The sequence below is a fragment of the Balaenoptera ricei genome, chromosome 1 (assembly GCF_028023285.1).
Source record: "Balaenoptera ricei isolate mBalRic1 chromosome 1, mBalRic1.hap2, whole genome shotgun sequence".
NCBI classification, from domain to species: Eukaryota; Metazoa; Chordata; class Mammalia; order Artiodactyla; family Balaenopteridae; genus Balaenoptera; species Balaenoptera ricei.
The window spans coordinates 182,845,507-182,863,617 of record NC_082639.1 but is presented as its reverse complement, the minus strand read 5'-3'; the positions used below and the strand labels follow the sequence as shown (position 1 = coordinate 182,863,617).

General features: G+C 34.5%; 1 long non-coding RNA gene across 1 annotated transcript in view; it reads left to right on the top strand.

Moving 5' to 3' along the window:
* LOC132354148 (uncharacterized) overlaps nt 1-18,111 on the top strand; it is a 208,000-nt gene that overhangs the window by 64,272 nt on the left and 125,617 nt on the right. Inside the window, exon 3 of the long non-coding RNA XR_009499189.1 lies at nt 16,685-16,783. This is a non-coding gene — a long non-coding RNA (uncharacterized LOC132354148). The remainder of the gene's footprint in view (nt 1-16,684; nt 16,784-18,111) is intronic.

Below are 18,111 nucleotides of genomic sequence, written 5' to 3'. Positions count from 1 at the left end.
AAGAGTTTAATGAAACTATTTCTCACCCCTTGGTTAATCTGCTTATTTATTCTTTTCTTTTTTATTGAGATATAATTAATATGTAGCATTATATTAGTTTCAGGTGTACGACATAATGATTCAGTATTTGTATAGATTGCAAAATGATCACAACAATGTCCAGATAAGATTCATCACCACATACAGTTACAGTTTTTTTTTCTTGTGATAAGAACCTTTAATATCTGCTTTCTTAACAACTTTCAAATATACAATACAGTGTTACTAACTATAGTCAGTATGCTGTACATCTCCAGAACTTTTTTTTTAAATTTCTTTTCTTCCGTGGGGCCTTATTTCAAAATCCAACTGTCTCGGTGTGATTTTGTCATCTGTTGAAGATCTTGGGGAGTATAGGCAGTCTCTTCATCTAATGACAGTTGTAATTGCTACACAGATATGTAGATGAAAGTCCTATCACTATTACTATACTGTTAGCTTACTCAAAACAAAATTTGACCTCATCATTGTTTCTCAAGCTCTCTGCTCAATATCAGTTCCAAAGCTGTAGGAGTAAAATAGTCCAATACATTTTAATGAGTGGTTAACATTTGGTTTTCCCAAACTGTGTATGCTTATAAACTTACATAGATAAAAACTTATAGACCTTCCAGAAAGGAAGTATTTTTTTTTTTTGCAAGAGAGGAAATCTTGATCTAATATCATGAAATTTGTAAAGAAAATATAAAAGTATTGATTTCAGAATCCATACATTAGAAAAATTAAATTTCCCCAAGGGAGTACTTAATTCAAAAAGCTGATTAAATTCCTTTCACACAATACTCTATGTGTATACAAGAATAGATAACACTCAAACCACCACAAAAAGTTGACAGTATTAGAAAGTACTCATGGTATATAGTTATTCTTGCTTGAATTGTTTTGGAAATTAATGGTCTTCTTGTTATTCATGTATTGAATAATGAAATTTTGTAGCCTGACCTTAAAAATGCAGTAATATTTATTTTTTTTGAATTTCTGAATTTTATTTATTTATTTTTTATGCAGCAGGTTCTTATTAGTTATCTATTTTATACCTATCAGTGTATATATGTCAGTCCCAGTGTCCCAGTACATCCCACCCACCCCCCCACTTTTCCCCCTTGGTGTCCATACGTTTGTTCTCTACATCTGTGTCTCCATTTCTGCCTTGCAAACCGGTTCATCTGTATTATTTTTCTAGATTCCACATATATGCGTTGATATATGATATTGTTTTTCTCTTTCTGACTTACTTCACTCTGTATCAGAGTCTCTAAGTCCATCCACATCTCTGCAAATGACCCAGTTTTGTTCCTTCTTATGGCTGAATAATAGTCCATTGGATATATGTACCACATCTTCTTTATCCATTCGTCTGTCGAAGGGCATTTAGGTTGCTTCCATGTCCTGGCTATTGTAAATAGTGCTGCAGTGAACATTGGGGTGCATGTGTCTTTTTGAATTATGGTTTTCTCTGGGTATATGCCCAGTAGTGGGATTGCTGGGTCATATGGTAATTCTATTTTTAGTTTTTTAAGGAACCTCCATACTGTTCTCCATAGTGGCTGGATCAATTTACATTCCCACCAACAGTGCAAGAGGGTTCCCTTTTCTCCACACCCTCTCCAGCATTTGTTGTTGGTACATTTTCTGATGATGCCCATTCTAACCGGTGTGAGGTGATGCCTCATTGTAGTTTTGATTTGCATTTCTCTAATAATTAGTGATTTTGAGCAGCTTTTCATGTGCCTCTTGGCCACCTGTATGTCTTCTTTGGATAGATGTCTATTTAGGTCTTCTGCCCATTTTTTTATTGAGTAGTTTGTTTTTTTAATATTGAACTGCATGAGCTGCTTACATGTTTTGGAGATTAATCCTTTGGCTGTTGATTCATTTGCAAATATTTTCTCCCATTTTGAGGGTTGTCTTTTCATCTTGTCTGTGGTTTCCTTTACTGTGCAAAAGCTTTTAAGTTTCATTATGTCCCATTTGTTTATTTTTGTTTTTATTTCCATTATTCTGGGAGGTGATCAAAAAAGATCTCGCTGTGATTTATGTCAAAGAGTGTTCTGCCTATGTTTTCCTCTAAGAGTTTTACAGTGTCGGGTCTTACATTTAGGTCTCTAATCCATTTTGAGTTTATTTTTGTTTATGGTGTTAGGGAGTGTTATAATTTCATTCTTTTACATGTAGCTGTCCAGTTTTCCCAGCAACACTTATTGAAAAGACTGTCTTCTCCATTTTATATTCTTGTTTCCTTTGTCATAGATGAGTTGACCATAGGTGCATGGGTTTATCTCTGGGCTTTCTATCCTGTTCCATTGATCTATATATATTTCTGTTTTTGTGCCAGTACCATATTGTCTTGATTACTGTAGCTTTGTAGTATAGTCTGAAGTCAGGGAGTCTGATTCCTCCAGCTCCGTTTTTTTTTCCCTCAAGACCTCTTTGGCTATTCGGGGTCTTCTTTGTCTCCATAAAAATTTTAAGATTTTTTATTCTAGTTCTATAAAAAAATGCCATTGGTAACGAAAGAGATTGCATTGAATCTGTAGATTGCTTTGGGTAGTATAGTCATTTTCACAATATTGATTCTTCCAATCCAAGAACATGGTATATCTCTCCATCTGTTTGTGTCATCTTTGATTTCTTTCATCAGTGTCTTATAGTTTTCTGAATACAGGTCTTTTACCTCCTTAGGTAGGTTTATTCCTATGTATTTTATTCTTTTTGTTGCAATGGTGAATGGGATTCTTTCCTTAATTTCTCTTTCTGATCTTTCATTGTTAGTGTATGGGAATTCAAGAGATTTCTGTGCATTAACTTTGTATCCTGCAAGTTTACCAAATTCATTGATTAGCTCTAGTAGTTTTCTGGTGGCATCTTTAGGATTCTCTTTGTATAGTATCATGTCATCTGCAAACAGTGACAGTTTTACTTCTTCTTTTCCAATTTGGATTCCTTTTATTTCTTTTTCTTCTCTGATTGCCGTGGCTAGGACTTCCAAAACTATGTTGAGTAATAGTGGTGAGAGTGAACATCCTTGTCTTGTTCCTGATCTTAGAGGAAATGCTTTCAGTTTTTCACCATTGAGAATGATGTTTGCTGTGGGTTTGTCATATATGGCCTTTATTATTTTGAGGTAGGTTACCTCTATGCCCACTTTCTGGAGAATTTTTATTGTGTGGAATTTTGTCAGAAGCTTTTCCTGCATCTATTGAGATGATCATATGGATTTTATTCCTTAATTTTTTAATACAATGTATCACATTGATTGATTTGCATATACTGAAGAATCCTTGCATCCCTGGGATAAATCCCACTTGATCATGATGTATGATCCTTTTAATGTGTTATTGGATTCTGTTTGCTAGTATTTTGTTGAGGATTTTTTCATCTATATTCATCAGTGTTATTGGTCTGTAATTTTTTTTTTTTTCTGTAGTATCTCTGTCTGGTTTTGGTATCAGGGTGATGGTGGCCTCATAGAATGAGTTTGGGTGTGTCCCTTCCAATGCAATTTTTTGGAAGAGTTTGAGAAGGATGGGTTTTATCTCTTCTCTAAACGTTTGATAGAATTCACCTGTGAAGCCATCTGGTCCTGGACTTTTATTTGTTGGAAGATTTTTAATCACAGTTTAAATTTCGTTACCTGTGATTGGCGTGCTCATATTTTCTGTTTCATCCTGGGTCAGTCTTGGAAGGTTTTACCTTTCTGAGAATTTGTCCATTTTACTGGCATAGAGTTGCTTGTAGTAGTCTCTTATGATGCTTTGTATTTTTGCGGTGTCTGCTGTAACTTCTTTTTCATTTCTAATTTTATTGATTTGAGTCCTCTCCCTCTTTTTCTTGATGACTCTGGCTAAAGGTTGATCAATTTTGTTTACCTTCTCAAAGAAGCAATTTTTAGTTTTACTTATCTTTACTATTGTTTTCTTTGTTTCTATTTCATTTAATTCTGCTCTGAGCTTTATGATTTCTTTCCTTCTACTAACGTTGGGTTTTGTTTGTTTTTCTTTCTCTAGTTCCTTTAGGTGTAAAGTTAGATTGTTTATTTGACATTTTTCCTTTTTCTGGAGGTAGAATTGTATTGCTATAAACTTCCCTCTTAGAACTGCTTTTGCTGCATCCCATAGGTTTTGGATCATCATGTTTTCGTTTTCATTTGTTTCTAGGTATTTTTTGATTTCCTCAATGATCTCTTGGTTATTTAGTAATGTATTATTTGGCCTCCATGTGTTTGTGTTTTTTACGTTTTTTTCCCTGTACTTGATTTCTAATCTCATAGTGTTGTGGTCTGAAAATATGCTTGATATGATTTCAATTTTCTTAAATTTACTGAGGCTTGATTTGTGACCTAAGATGTGATCTGTCCTGGAGAATGTTCCATGTGCACTTGAGAAGAAAGTGTAATCTGCTGTTTTTGGATGGAATATCCTATAAATATCAATTAAATCTATCTGGTCTATTGTGTCATTTAAAGCTTGTTTTTCCTTATTAATTTTCTGTTTGGATGATCTGTCCATTGGTGAAAGTGGGGTACTAAAGTCCCCTGCTATTATTGTGTTACTGTCGATTTCACCTTTTATGGCTGTTAGCAGCCTTATGGGGGAAAGCAGCCTTATATTTTGAAGTGCTCTTATGTTAGGTGCATATATATTTATAATTGTTATATCTTCTTCTTGGATTGACCCCTTGATCTTATGTAGTGTCCTTCCTTGTCTCTTGTAACATTCTTTATTTTAAAGTCTATATTATCTGATATGAGTATTGCTACTCCAGCTTTCTTTTGATTTCCTTTTGCATGGAATATCTTTTTCCATCCCCTCACTTTCAGTCTATATGTGTCCCTAGGTCTGAAGTGGATCTCTTGTAGACAGCATATATATGGGATTTGTTTTTGTATCCATTCAGAGAGCCTGTGTCTTTTGGTTGGAGCATTTAATCCACTCACATTTAAGGTAATTATCGATATGTATGTTCCTTTTACCATGTTCTTAATTTTTATGGGTTTGTTTTTATAGGTCCTTTTCTTCTCTTGTGTTTTCCACTTAGAGAAGTTCCTTTAGTATTTGTTGTAGAGCTGGTTTGGTGGTGCTGAATTCTCTTAACTTTTGCTTGTCTGTAAAGCTTTTGGTTTCCCCATTGAATCTGAATGAGATCCTTGCTGTGTACAGTAATCTCAGCTGTAGGTTCTTCCCATTTATCACTTTAAATATATCATGCCACTCCCCTCTGGCTTGTAGAGTTTCTGCTGAGAAATCAGCTATTAATCTTATGGGAGTTCCCCTGTATGTTATTTGTCATTTTTCCCTTGTTTCTTTCAATAATTTTTCTTTGTCTTTAATTTTTGTCAATTTGATTACTATGTGTCTCGGCATGTTTCTTCCCGGGTTTATCCTGCCTGGGACTCTCTGCACTTCCTGGACTTGGGTGGCTATTTCCTTTCCCATGTGAGGGAAGTTTTCGAGAATAATATCTTCAAATATTTTCTCCAGTCCTTTCTCTCTCTCTTCTCCTTCTGGGACCCCTGTAATGGGTATGTTGTTGCATTTAATGTTGTCCCAGAGGTCTCTTAGGCTGTCTTCATTTCTTTTCATTCTTTTTTCTTTATTCTTTTCCGTGGCAGTGCATTCCACCATTCTGTCTTCCAGGTCACTTATCTGTTCTTCTGCCTCAGTTATTCTGCTATTGATTCCTTCTAGTGTATTTTTCAGTTCAGTTATTGTATTGTTCATCTCTGTTTGTTCTTTATTTCTTCTAGGTCTTTGTTAAACATTTCTTGCATCTTCTAGATCTTTGCCTCCTTTCTTTCCCTAAGGTCCTGGATTATCTTCCCTATCATTATTCTGAATTTTTTTTCTGGAAGGTTGGCCAGTTTCACTTCATTTAGTTGTTTTTCTGGGGTTTTATCTTGTTCTGTCATCTGGTACATAGTCCTCTGCCTTTTCATTTTGTCTATCTTTCTGTGAATGTGGTTTTCGTTCCACAGGCTGCAGAATTGTAGTTCTTCTTTCTTCTGCTGTCTGCTCTCTGGTGGATGAGGTTATCTAAGAAGCTTGTGCAAGCTTCCTGATGGGAGGGACTGGTGGTGGGTAGAGCTTTGAGTTGCTCTGATGGGCAAAGCTCAGTAAAACGTTAATCAGCTTGTCTGCTGATGGGTGGAGCTGGGTTCCCTCCCTGTTGGTTGTTTGGACTGAGGCAACCCAGCACCGGAGCCTACCCAGCTCTTTGGTGGGGCTAATAGCAGACTCTGGCAGGGCTCACACCAAGGAGTACTTCCCAGAACTTTTGCTGCCAGTGTCCTTGTCCCCACGGTGAGCCACAGCCACCTGCCACCTCTGCAGGAGACCCTCCAACACTAGCAAGTAGGTCTGGTTCAGTCTTCTATGGGGTCACTGCTCCTTCCCCTGGGTCCTGATGTGCACCCTACCTTGTGTGTGCCCTCCAAGAGTGGAGTCTCTGTTTCCCCCAGTCCTGTCAAATCCTGCAATCAAATCCTGCCAGGCTTTGAATTCTGATTCTCTGGGAATTCCTCCTCCCGTTGCCAGATCCCCAGTTAAGGAAGCCTGACATGGAGCTCAGAACCTTCACTCCAGTGGTTGGACTTCTGTGGTATAAGTGTTCTCCAGTTTGTGAGTCACCCACCCAGCAGTTATGGGATTTGATTTTATTGTGGTTGCACCCCTCCTACCATCTCATTGTGGCTTCTCCTTTGTCTTTGGATGTGGGCTATCATTTTTGGTGAGTTCCAGTGTCTTCCTGTTGATGATTGTTCAGCAGTTAGTTGTGATTCTGATGCTCTTGCAAGAGGGAGTGAGCACACGTCCTTCTACTCCACCATCTTGAACCAGTCTCAAAAATGCAGTGATGTTTAAGTGACAGACTCAACAATAGGGTTTCCTACTGATAAGGGTAAAGACAAGACAATATTATCTGTTTCCCACTAAATTACAATTTTCTAACAATACTACTGCTACTAACACACTAGTACACAGATACTATTATAATTTAGCATTCACTGTATTTATTCTAAAAGTTATGTAGTATTAATTCTTTATGGGTCCAATTTTTCTCCTCTCCCATCAGTTCTACCCATTAGAACCAGATCTATCTCCATAGAGGCAGGCTTTGGTCATAGTTATGATATCATACAAAACACTTCTTTGAATTTCAAATCCTTATAGGAAAAAAGGTAACATGAGATAGAAAGCTTTCCGAATTCTGCCAGTCCTCATCCCCACACAAAATTAGACTAATATCCCTTTGTTACTTTTACTTGTTCTGTGTTCCAGCTCTTTACATAACTTTTTCTGCCTTAACATATTTTTGTCAATTATTCTCCTTTCAAATGACTATCTTTCTGCATCATGTCTTCATATACAAATATCACCCAACTTTCAGAGAAAAATACGCCAATCTCTTCATAATGTTCTTGTTGATTCTATAAGAAAACAAGGCTTGTTTGTCCTCAAAACTCCTCGGAAATTTATTCAGTGTTTCTCTTACAACACTTGCCACATTCTACCCAGTTTTCAGAATTTGTCCCCCAAATAATCTTTCCCATTAGACAAATGTGATGTATATTGTGAGCATTTTATTTCATGTTTTTGTACTTTCTAGTTCCCAGAACATTGTACATAAAATTTCTTTATAAATGTTTGTTGAATAAAGGCATAGAAATATAAACACATTCAAATAATGAGAAAGTGTTATGACATATAAGCCTTAATTTTTTCTCAATTACCTTTTAATTATACTGGTTGTATCCCTGTTGAATTAAAAAAAACTTTAGCATATCTAAATTTAGCCAAATATTTCTTATAAGGCTCATGGAAGGCTCATCAGGTCCCCTTAGGGATGTTTCAGTTTCAAGTAACACAGTACCACATTAAAACTGCTTTTAAAAATCCTCTTAATGGACTTCCCTGGTGGTCCAGTGGTTAAGACTCTGTGCTTCCACTGCAGGGAGCATGAGTTCCATCCCTAGTCAGGGAAGTAAGATACCACAAGCCCCGCGGGCGTGGCCAAAAAACAATCCACTTAAGAAGAGACTTAGAGTTAGGCATTTTAAGGTTGGGTGAGACAGCTTCTCAATACCCTGGATTTGATTGGGCTGCCCTGCGACTCCTTAGCATTCTCACCCTCTGCATAGTCACAGGAGAACCAGTGAAGGGCCAACAGGCTCCACATCCTCATAGTAAAGTGCCTAAAGCAAAAACGTTCAGAAAAGCAAAGGAAAGAAAAGAGATTCCTATTTATTCTTCCAAAAAGAGAGTAAAGTCTTTCTTTAAAATCCTTTAGCAAAATTTCCCGTACACATTATTACCCAGAGCTGGTTGAAATGCCCAACTCTAGTATAATCGCTGGCAAAGGAAAACAGAATCTTATAAAACTAATTTAAAACAATCATTTCTCACCTCCCAGTGTGTATTGCTATCAAAACAAAGTTGGGATTTCCTAAAGTAAGAATAAGAAATGTCTGGTAGATACAAAACTAACTGTGCTTCCACAGTGTAGGACCCATGATTAATATGGAAACTCGTATGTTATTACTTCAGGTTTAAATTTACATTTACTTGCATATTTGAGCTAGCCAAAAACAAAAAAAACAAAAAAAAACAAAAACCTCACAAACAAATGAAAAACAAACAAACAAAAAACATATATAATACCCAACCAACTAGCCAAACAAATATAATATTGTGTGAGTCCTTTTTCTATGCTTGCTTCCTCTTTTTCATGAGAGCTGAAATACACAAACATGCACACAATACTGCATGAGGTTGTTTAATCTGTACTGAGTGCATTATATTTGTTCCTTCTCAGGTAATGATATTACACTTAGGGTACACTTCCTATTACAGTTTTCCTCATATTGCTTTGTGATGTATTCAAATATCTTGCTTCTTCACTTAAATATCAGTTTTTAAATGGCAGGCAAATCTTTGTATGTATCTTTGTAGTCTTGCAGACTTGGATAACACCTAATTTATAGGAAATAAATATTTATCATATGAATAGATGAGTTGAGGAATAATGAAGTCTAGGAATATGGATGGATGAATGAGTAAATGGTCTTGTCATATTCTATTCTTTGAGGCTTAATCACTGTTTCCTGTCAGTAAAGTCTTTCAGTATCACTCTTTCCATTTTATTCTTAACCACTAAGTAGCTACACGCTCAGTTGGTTTCCTATTCATGGCTGCGAGTTCTTTACAATTTTAATTGGATCACTAGACAGAGATTTCTTGGTTTTGAGTCTTAGAATGAGATAAAATAGATTAGCTATGCTATTCAAAAATTAGCTTTAGATTGTAAAGTATAAATCCTTGGACTGCTATGGCTTTGTATGTTTAAAAATGAATATTTTGGTGTTTTTTAAATACGTCACCTTGGCTGAACTGGATCTGTATTTCCCAGAATTTTATTTCCTTTATGGTTCCAAGTTAGCACTGGTCACAAGAAATTTGCATGACATTTTTTAAACAGAAGAGGGATTGACATATATATACTACCGATACTGTGTATAAAACAGATAACTAAAGGGAACCTACTGTATAGCACAGGGAACTCTACTCAATGCTCTCTGGTGACCTAAATGGGAAGGAAATCCAAAAGAGAGGGGCTATATGTATATGTATAGCTGATTCACTTTGCTGTACAGTAGAAACTAACACAACATTGTAGAGCAGCTGTACTCCAATAAAAATTTTTTTTAAAAAGTGAGTTAGCAGTCACTTTCCCACTGTGAAGGTGTTTGTACACAATGCACACTTTGACTCTCATGTATATTGTTACTGAACAGCTGGCTCACGTGGCTGGTGTCATCAGCAACCAGTTCCTTCATTCTTTCTGCTGTCATCTGATCTCGTCTTCCACCTTTTCCAAATGTGGGACCGCATGCAAATATAGCTCTGGACTTTATCAACGGCTCTATCCAGCAGGTTACTGTCATCAAGGTGTTCGTGAGAGTTGGATGTTCAGCTTTTCTTTGTGGGTTTCACTTTATTCTCGTGGGTTTCAATTTGGGCTTGCTCTCCCTTATTTCTTGCCCACCTTCCCTTCCCAAGTGCAGACCTTGATGACTTCATGCACAATCCTAGATGTGGAAGCAACAAGATCACACAGTTGTGCAAGGTTTAATTCCTACAACAAATTCCTTAATGCATATCAAATGTAGTAATTCTACTTTTCTGATCAAACTGATACAATTAAACATGAGGTATTACAGATTCATGAATCTGAGTGATTAAACTTTTTACTGGTTGCATTAATACTGAGTCACTTTTTCTTTTGGTTTTAAAATGAAAGAATCAAGAAATAAACCTTCCATAAAACTCAGCAGGGCTGCTTAGAGAGACTCAGAGCTGTCATGCCAAGATCCAGCTCTGAGCAGAATGACTGGCAGCTTTCTAAGCAAAATGCTTTAGCGCAGAAGTGTAGCAGCTTTTCTTGGAGAATAAGCAAATGCAGCTTTCATTTTCTTCTAGTACTTACTTCCTATGCTTAATATTTCAGATAATAATTGACAGCACCACTTTTCTGTCTTTACCACTCTATTGTAAACTTCTTAAAAGGGTCTGTGTATTTGTATCTGTATCATTGATCCTGAGCACATGGTGGGTTCTCAAAAATATAAATTGAATACATGAATACTCTAGCAGAAGACATTGAAGACAAATGCAACTTCACAAATGCCACCCTACATGGGTCTGACTAGTAGCCAGAATTTATAGAAGTAGAGTGGTTGAAGGCAAAAAAAAAGGGATGTTCAATGGATCAGCAAATCCAGCATAAAAATTAAGAGGTAAGATAAATCATTAGTTCAGAACACACAAGAGAATCCCCATATGAGGATAAGAAAAGAGAGAAAGAGAGAGAAGGGGACAGAGAAAGAGAGAGAGGGTCAGGAAGAAAGAGGGAGAGGACCCAAACAATTTCAAAACCAATACATTTTTTCTTAATTTGATGTGGATAGAGGCTTTACTGATTCTTATTGAAGAAAGACTTAGTTATTATTTGAAGGAATTGTATAGCATATACAGATTGCTAGGAAAATTGATCAGTAATAACTATTGAACTAATAGTAAATTAAGCAATTTTTATTTTGATTTAAAGATTCTTTTGGGAATTGTGTGGAGATTTCCAATGAAGGTGGACCATAAATGATATTTGATGGCAAAATTTTGCTGCCTTATTTTATATTCTTATTATACAAGGCCCATTGTTTCTTTACGTGACATAAATTATTTCATCTTTATTTTTTGAGACTTGACCTGAATGTCCATAAATCTGCACCATTTAGAACTTCTGCTTTATAAATGTTTAAATTATCCATATATCTCAGACCTTATGTTTGGCTTTTACTGAAAATTAATTAATTAATTAATTAGCTAATTAAAATTAAATAAATCCAAGGGAAAATTAAGTGTGGCACTATGAAAATCAGCATGCACAATTAATTCATTGTCTACTTGGCTTATAAATTTCTCCAAAAATAACCTTTATTTTCTAGTCTTCATGAGTCTAGGAGGTATATTCTATATCATAGCCATACTTCTGTATTATTAGGATTTAGAATTCAAATATATCTGTGTTAATTCTACATAGAAGTAGATCATAAATTTTTAAATATGCTAATATTTGAACTCAAAACTAAATGCATATTCTAAGACTCAAAATAAATACCTAAAGGAGATAGAGAATAAAAGTGGTTTCTGATGATTCAAGGCAGTAAGCCATCTAGTATGGAGAGTGAAAGATGAATGGTCATTAACACACAAGGAGATGAATAAAGGACACATGTAAGCTTACACATATCACTTAGTGTATCACCTAGAGGTTCTTTCATCTGCAAAAGTCATTAACTTGCCCATTTAATCATCACGGAAATAAACAGGAGTGTTGTTTGTTTATCTTTGAGTAATAGAAAGCTGAGGATATGTGTTCTTGCCAGTGGCTTAAAATTATGAGAACCAACTTTTCTGTGATTCTCTCACCTTCTCTTTATGATAGCAAATGATTGCTAAATTTCCAATATTATTAACATGTTCAATGCAGGAGGAAGTGTTAAGGTACAGAGCCAGCTTAATGAGACACCTCCTACGAGGTAAAAATTTTTAAATGGCCTTTCACAAACCCATAATCAGAGTTGAATTTCTCAGTAATGGGTCTGGGGAAAATATTTCTATGACTCAAATTCACATATAATAGAAGCATTGTACATTTTTAAATGGGTGAATTATATGGCATGTGAACTCAATAGAGCTCTTACAAAAAATAATGAAGAACTCTGTGAACTGTTATGTAGACATTTTCATGCTATATCATTAAGAGAACAAAAAATGACACCTTTTTTTTTTTGCTTTGTATATATTATAATATGCTATATTTGATTAAGAAAGAAGAGGAAATAAGAATGCATAGATTTTTTTTGAAACCCAGAAGTATATAACAGAAATTAAGGAAAGCAAATACCTATAGGAGTTGAGTGGGATTGGGTATAAGAATGGGAAAGAAATGGGAATACTCTGAGTAAACCATATTCATAGATTTTAAATGCAATTAATATAACCAAGATAAGAAATATAATACAAATGAATAGAAATAAAAATTAGGAAACCTAATATCTTGTTGATATCATTACCCCACATACAAATGAATAATAAGAGCATTATTCCAAGTAAATTTTGACCACACTACTCTTATAACTGAAGAGTTGCATTGAGTTTTATTAATAGTTTTGTCTGTGGGAGTGATGTTGTCATTTTATCTGCAATGTAAGATTCAGTATATGAGTAAGTATCAGTATATTATTGTTGTTGAGAATCAATCTTTTAACTGTGAGTTAATATGAATGATAATACAGAATGGAAAGAAACCCAGCGATGCTTAATTGGATTTGGAAGCTCATGATTTAAAGTATTTTCTGAGATATGTCCCCTGAGAAATTCTAGTATCAATGACACCCCAGTTTTTCCAATAGCAATATGGACACTTAGTCTATGTACCCTTTTCCACAGAAAAAGAATCATATATCCTTGGAAAATAGATGATTCCTGGACTGGGCTAAGAAATCTCCAGGTAATTTTGGAGTCAGAAAATGATAAAGTGCTAAAAATATATAGAAACAAAGGAGACAGCTGGAGGAGTGCTCACTAGCCAAATGTGTGACAGGTTGAAGGTCATCATGAATAGAATAGATTATAAAGCACTGACTAAAAAACAGTTTCTGAGTTCTTAAAGTATTTTTTATAGACTATTTTTCAGAGCAGTTTCAGGTCCACAGCAAAATTGAGTGGAAAGTATAAAGGGCTCCCATGTGCCCCCTATTCAGCCCTCATTCCCCCCACCCCACAACCTCTCTGTCACATCCCACACCAGAGTGGAACATGTTATATCAATGAACAAACATTGCCACATTATTATCACCCAAAGTCCATAGGTCACACTTTGACAAATGTGTAATGACATATACCCACTATTATAGTATCATGCAGAATAGTGTCACTGCTGGAAAGTCCTCTGTGCTCCACCTATTCACCAACACCCAACCCCTGGCAAACATTGACTTTTTTTTTTTTTTTTTTAATGTCTCTATGGTTTCAGATTTCCCAGAATACCATACAGTTGGAATCATATAGTATGTAGGCTTTTAGACTGGCTTCTTTCAGTTACTAATACACAGTTAAGTTTCATTCATGTATTTTGTGGCTTGATAGTCCATCTCTAATTAGTAATGAATAATATTCCATTATCTGGATTTGGATAATGGTGTATCTGGGTGTACTGCAGTTTATTTAGCCATTCGCCTAACTGAAGGACATTTTGGTTGCTTCCAAGTTTGGCAATTATGAATAAAGTTTTGGCTGCTCTAAATATCTGTGTGCAGGTTTTTGTGTAGACATAAGTTTTCAATTTACTTACTTGGGTAAATACCAAAGATTGCAGTTAGTGGATCACATGGTGAGAATATGCTTCGTTCTGTAAGAAACCACCAAACTGTCTTCCAGAGTGGCTGTTCCATTTTGCGTTCCCACCAGCAATGAATGAACATTGAATGAACATGACTGAATGAATGAATGAATTGCTCCACATCCTCACCAGCATTTGGTGTTGTGAATGTTCTAAATTTCAGATATTTCAATAGATGTATAATAGTATCTCATTGTTATAATTTGCAAGTTCCCAGTGATATATGATGCCCAGCATTTTTTATATGCTTCTTTTACAACTGTGTATCTTCTTTGGTGAGATGGCTGTTAGGATCTTGTGCTTTTCCAATTGGGTTATTTGTTTTTATCTGGTTGAGTTTTAAGATTTTTTTTTAATGTATTTTAGCTGAGAGTCCTTTTTCTTATATGTATTTTGCAAATATTTTCTTCTAGTCTGTGGTTTGTCTTATTTTCCTGTTAATATCTTTGCAGAGCAGAAATTTTTAATTTTAAGGAAATTTAACTTATTCAGCTCTCTTTCATGGAATGATTCAAAATCAATTTACTATATTTGTGTGGATCTATTTCTGGGCTTTCTATTCTGTTCCATTGACCTATTTGTCTATTCTTTCACCAATACCACACTACCTTGATTAATGTAGATTTAGTCTTGAAGTCAGGTATATCAATTTTTCAACTTTGTTATATTGTTGCCTCTTGTTTTTATATTTATAGGTTGATTCTTTTCCTAACATTGTAAGGAGGTTGCAAGTCAACAAAAAAATGGGACAACAAAACCTGTTTTTAGTCTACCCTCTTAATTAGACACTCAAATATTATAATATATAATGTTATCCAGCGGATTGCTGTAATGAACATTTGTAATTTTTTTTACAATTTTTTACATTTTTTTTCCATTTCTTATTTCAAACAGCACATTTTCCTGAGTAGAAATGACCATTCCTCCATTTATAAGTCTTAGTGGTACTGTCAGAGGTTAGAGGAGTGATTGAAAAGATATCTAAATATCTCTTCTATGAATAGAACTACATAAGAATGAATAAAGGAAACTCAAACCAAAATATGTTGAAAACCTTGCATTCTAGTGATGATATTTCAAAAAATATGTCTACTGTCTATTCAACTGAGATGCTATTGTTCTCATTCTGTTTCCAGGCCTACTTTTCCTGCCTCTTGACCATTTTAATAATTGTTAGTTTTACTTAGTCAAATAGAGTCATTTACTGTTACTTTCCTTAGACATTCCTGATAGAACAAATGTAAATATATCTTATGAATTTGATATGCATTTATAAGTTAAAAAACAAAATGGAACATTTAATATATTTGTAATTGCCTTTATGCTAACTGATAATTCATGCCCTATGCCAATATATATGTTGGATTTTCAGATTTTTTCTTATACGTTTCTTAAAATTTAAGCTCCTTGAAAAGACATTTTTTCTTCCAATCCTATTTTTTTTTTTTAATAATGGGGTAATGGGGCTTGTAGCATAGTGGCTAAGATATATTATTCAAAAACAAGTATACTAGGAATACAAATTCTGATTTTTCTGATTTCCACTTAACAGGAATGAATTTGCTATTGCTAAGGTTTTAAAATATAGCTAAATATAGTAAATGTTCAATATGAATTGAATCCTCAGAATTTGTCAGAGTTGAATAGTCACAGCCCAGATGATAAATGACTAAAGAACTTTTTAATAGGACAAAGATAAAAAGAGAACTTAAAACTGTTAGCAAAACAGTGAACCATTTTTAACATTTACCTGGACTATATTTGTTAATGGACTGAGGAAAAGACCTAAATATATCAAGTAAATGCTTTAATTATCTATTATTTGTATTATTAGCATCTGGGGACATTTATTTCTGGGTAATAGAAGAGATCATCAAGATCTAAATTTGATACTATGTGTATGTGTTTTTTCATCACAATTTTGAAGATAAAACAATATTAGCTGGTATAAAATTTATTTAAATTTATTTAAGTACAAGAATCTACCACAACAATGAGGAATTGTAGGACCAACATCTAGAAGAGACAGAAAGCATAAATATGTAGGTTATTTTTGGGTCCTCCTCTCCCCTGTTGAGGATTACTCTGAATCTCTTAGATGCTGCTGGGAAGCTGAGGAATGAGAGGAATTCTGATAGCCTCATAAGGCTGTAGGAGACAAGAGGTGGAGTTCAGGGCTTGCAAAGGAGAAGCATCTCTGATAAACAAAGCAGATTTTAGAATGGGATCCCAAAGAGACACACCTTAATCATCTCAGACCTTGACTACATACATCTCAAGCCTTGTGGGATGCCTTGTACCTCTTCTACGGCTGACTATTTTTAATTGTGTTGTCCAATATGGTAGTCACTAGCTGCACATGGCTGTTTAAATTATCTAAAATAAAATGTGTATCCCTTTCTGAAACTTTAGAATTTGAAAATGTAGAATCTAAACTTATTGCTCATGTTTTTTTAATTGTCATTAGAAATATCAGATGATTCTCAACAAAGCCCAGTAGTTGATTTTTACAGCTGGTGCTTACTTTCTTAGAATTATGTCATGTCCTCAGAATGTCACAGAAAATTCCAATTATTTTTCCCTGAAAGAGGCTGGTATTGTCTCTATTAGATTATCCTTAACTGCAAGAATGAATGGGTTGCTTCACAAAGCATTGCTTTTACCTACTGTCCTTTTTCTATTCCAGGATGTCATCCATGATACCGTAACTACATTTAGATTTCGTGTCTCCCTGGACTCCTCTTGGCCGTGACAGTTCCATCTGACTTCTGCAGGAGCCATAGAGGTAAATTGAAAAGGGATTTGATAGAGAGTCTGGGTCTGCATCCTTTAAATCTTTGATGGTGGCTCTAAACTCTACAAATCTTCCCAGGGTATGCTGCTGCTTTGGATTTATTATCTTCATCAAGGATTTGGGGACATTTAAGAGATTTCCACTTGGGCCTTCCTGTCATATGGTACATGCTTGCTTTAAGTCAAATCCTTAGAGAATTTGTTCCTGCCCTTACTTTATCTGATCATTAACCAAATATATTCTCACATTTTTTCCTACTTAAGAAATGGATTAGAAAATTGTCAGTGCTTTAATATTGTTGGAAACATAGAAATTGTAGTTACATATTGAACCAGGGAAAATAATACTGTAAAGTAGAAAGACATTATTTTTTTTTCACAACTTGTTCCCTATATTTTGTTCCTATCCTATAGTAGATTACACTGAAGCATAAATCTTTCATAAAGAATAAGCTAATTATGCACACAAAATAATGTGATTAGATCAGCACTTAAACTATTAATGCATGTAATAATAATACTAAAGTTTTCTTTAAAAAGGATATTCAGGGTTCTAATTTTGGGCAAAAACAAGTTAAATCAACTTACAGTGGTTTGTTTACCTCAGAAAATTCCATAATATTTAATATAAGAATGTAATATAATAATTATATGTGTTTGTGTGTGTGTGTGTGTGCACGTGTGTGTGTGTATACAAGTGTGCCCAAGTTGGGCATATGTTAGGGAAAATCTTTTAAAATTTCTTGAAAGTAATACTTGCTTTGGTTTTAATTCACAAACACATTCTTTTATAATCATTGAATTAAAAAAATATTTTGGGGTTTAGTGCTTATTTTTAGGTATGCTCATTTAATTAGGTCTCAATGAATATTAGCACCTTCAAATAGTGTGAGAATTGCTTTAAATTTTTCCATTGTATTCTAAATTTCTATATATGATGGAATCTAGTTTAGTTTTTCTGTACTTAATTTAGCCTATAAATAACATCTTATATTTGATAATTGTTTTTACCACTTTATTTATTAAAGTTATTTTTTAATCAGAAATCACTGAAATCAGCAACTATGATAGATCTCACAAGGTTAAGAATGAGTCTCTACGTATTATTGATCCAAAATTTTGTAATTTATAAAAAAGAATGTTTATTATTTTAATAACAGATGACAGATATTTAGTACATTTACTGAGTCAAGTCTACTTAGGGAACCCAAGGAACGTAAAGCATAATTTTTAAGCACCACCATTATATTATTATTAATTCTTATTTATGTTATATTTATTATTATTAATGTTTGTAATTGTGTTAGGAAGACCTCTTTG